Below are 3,354 nucleotides of genomic sequence, written 5' to 3'. Positions count from 1 at the left end.
CCAGCTGGAGATCTTCATGTCCATGGAGAACCTCCTCCAACCCCGTTGACTCACTCTTTTCCATTTTGGAATAATTCCGGGGCTTTTATCACTGAGATGGACAACAGGGTCACTTCTGAAAAAGCAAAAAATATAGTTTTGAGAGTAAATCAACTGTGTTTCCAGAACAATTTCCAAATATAGGAATATGGCCAATATGATTGAGATTTCTGGAGAGTCTTCTCAATCCTATATCCTTATGCTGGGATATCTGGGAGTGTTCTAGAAACCTGTGAATCACTAAACTGTTAATCAGTGCCAGTGTTCTTTATGGTACAATAAGCGCTAGAACTCATACTGTGATAAATCAAAAAAATTCCTCTCCCGTTCAACCTTTTTGGTTGAAATATATGTATTAATATATGCGTGTTTGTGTGTGTGTGTGTATATATATATATATATATATATATATATATATATATATATATTCATAAAATATAAAGAGTGCATTTACTTTAAAATCTTTCTCTCTTTTGAATTTGAGATCAATTTACAACTCAGAATGGATCACTAAAAATATATTAAAAAGGCAAAATGCTTGATGTTATCTGCTTTTAGTTTTTAACAAATTTTAAAAACAGTCCAATTAAGAGTTGTACCTTAGCTTTCGGCTCAGAGGAGGTCAAGGTGCAACTCTCTTGGTCATCCAGAATCGGGGTTCATTTGACACTAGCCACCCCCACCATGCCACCCAAGTTTGACCCCAGTGAAATCAAAGTCATGTACCTGAGGTGCACCAGCCGGGAGGACGGTGCCACGTCTGCCCTGACCCCCGAGATCGGTCTGTCTCCCAAAAAGTTTGGTGATGATGTTGCCTAGGCAACTGGTGATTGGAAGGGTCTGAGGATTACAGTGAAACTGACTATTCTGAACAGACAGGCTCAGATTGAAGTGGTACCTTCTACCTCTGCCCTGATCACAAAAGCCCTCAAGGAGCCACCAAGAGATGGAAAGAAACAGAAAAACATTAAACACAGTGGTAATATCACTTCTGATGAAATTGTCAACATTGCACGACAGATGCGTCACTGATCTTTAGCCAGAGAACTTTCTGGAACCATTAAGGAGATTCTGGGGACTACCCAGTCTGTGGGTTGTAATGTTGATGGCCACCACCCTCATGACATCATAGATGACATCTATAGTGGTGCAGTGGAGTGCCCAGCTAGTTAAGAAGTACGTGGGAGAATATTTTAATAAAGGATCATCTGACAACCAGTGGGCTGCATCCTTGAATGAGCTGGCTCCTTGCTTGGGTGGTCAGTGTGGGCCCCAGTGACAGAACCTGTAAAGTATTCTGGTCACAAATTCTGCCCTATATGAGATGAGCTCAGAAAAGACACTTGGAAAGCTTGAATATTCTTAGCCAGAAAAAAAAAAATTAGTTCCACATGGACGTGCGTGGAAAGTAACTCTAACCCCCTTCAATCTATGAGAGGGTCTGGGGCATGGCCCATAAAGTCTTTGAAGGAATCCTGACCATTAATCAGTTCTCAACTGCTCTTGTGAAAATGAAAAGTCATCTTTTGCATTAAAAAAAAAAAAAAAAAAGAGTTGTACCTTAAAGAAGCCGTAGAGTTGGGGAAGCTGAGATTGAATAAAGAGGGAGCGAGCTTTTGGGGCAAGTCTGGGTGGGCGAGGCCTGAGCAGCAGAAGGCAGAGGCTGGAGCCAGCTCGACAGCCTCCCGGGCTGCGGGGAGGAGCGGGAAGGAGGGCGTGGTCTCGTGTGCTGCCTGGGAGCCGGAGCAGCAGCTGGAGCCCCAAGTTTCACCCTGGGAAGATTGAGGCGGATTCCTGAGCAGTAGAAGAAGCAGCGAAAGCCCTGTACCTGGTGCAGGAGAAGGGATGGAAGGCTCCAGACACATGCTAAGACTCTTTTTTGTTCGCTATAACAAAATTTGTTGTAGTAAAAGAAAAAAGGAAAGGAAACAAAAACTAAGTGGAGACCCCCAGGGAGTTGGGTTAATGAGGTCACTGGTGAAATGACCTTCAGTTGCTGTAAACCACCCACCCTTGCGCAGTCAGGTGAGAGGAGGCCCCTTGGGGCCGAGGAGACGAGGTATCACGAGAAATCAGTCTCCAATGCCCCTCAGAGCACGGTCCACTGAACCGGAGGTCTGTGGGCAGCCAGATGCATCCAAAAAACTAAGGTCTCTTCCCCCAACGTCCCGTGACTCTGTCATCACAAAGAGCAGTGAGCTCGAGGCAAGTGAAGTCACACTAATGAATGTAGCGTCATTAAAAGACAGGAGGGAAACGACCTTTGGTCAAGGGGGCACGCCGAGGAATAGAGCTGTTCCACCGGGAAACGGAAACGTGGAGACATGCGGAATCCTGCGGCTCCTGCTTTGTCCTCCAGGGGGCGGGCTCTCTGGACTCCAGAGAATCCTGGCATCGCAGTGCACGGGCAGAGCTGAACTGAGCCACCAAGCTGCGTGTCTCCTTCCACACCCAGCGCAGGGAAACCTCGGTGAGCCAAAGCCCACTGACCAGCTGGAGTGTAGAAATTGTACACGCAGGTGCGCGCACACGGTTAACGGAACGCGAAAGTATGCATTAACTCAAGTGTGTTTTTATTAATAAACACATTGTATTAACCAAGTGTAAACGTACTATTAGTACTATTAGTTAATAGTTATTAGTTAATAGTTAATAGTTATTAGTTAATAAAGTTACTACTACTACTACTAATAATAATAATAAACGTACTATTAGTTAATAAAGTGCTATTAGTTAATAGCACGTGATGGGGGAGGACCCACGAGTCCTAAAAAGCTGAGAACCATAGCTCCAGCTCAGGTTTCTATTTCCTTTGACTTCTAAGGCGAGGGGTGGGGGGAAGGGGGGTACAAAAACCTTACCTGTGGGACTTATCCAATCCAACAGAGGGCGTCCTTCACCTTTACAAGTCTTTTGAGCGCTTCGTTGGGGGGCGAGGGATGAGGGAGAGTGCTACGCCTGAGATGAATGGGCTTTTTGTTTTTACCAAGGCATTGGATTGATGGTAGCTACCAAAATTAACATAAGAATATTGCGGAAATGCCTCCTCTTTTTGCAAAGAGTCGAATTCATTTTATCCCTTAAGTTAGATCCGCCTAGATTGACTTAAAGTCCTTAGCCAATCCCCCACCCTTAGCATAGAACCAAGGTTTGGGGCTGATTGTGTGGTTGCATTTCTCTTATTTTCCAAACTAGTGAGTTTACGTAAGACGGGGTTGTCTGGGGGAATGAGTAATTCTGCAAAATTCCACCAGAGGGAGCCAAATGACTGCCTTAGCGCCTTCGCCGTCGGTTTGGTTTTTCCTCTCTGGTCTC

General features: G+C 45.0%; 1 pseudogene; it reads left to right on the top strand.

Annotated features, from left to right (window-relative positions):
* Nucleotides 1-555: 555 nt before the first annotated feature.
* On the top strand, nt 556-2,751 carry LOC124078318 (large ribosomal subunit protein uL11-like; annotated as a pseudogene).
* Nucleotides 2,752-3,354: the final 603 nt, after the last annotated feature.

This window comes from Marmota monax, unplaced genomic scaffold (genome assembly GCF_021218885.2).
Source record: "Marmota monax isolate L192 unplaced genomic scaffold, Marmota_monax_Labrador192_F-V1.1 WCK01_AAM20220418_F8-fsc00098, whole genome shotgun sequence".
NCBI lineage: Eukaryota > Metazoa > Chordata > Mammalia > Rodentia > Sciuridae > Marmota > Marmota monax.
This window is presented reverse-complemented; position numbering and strand designations above follow the sequence as displayed.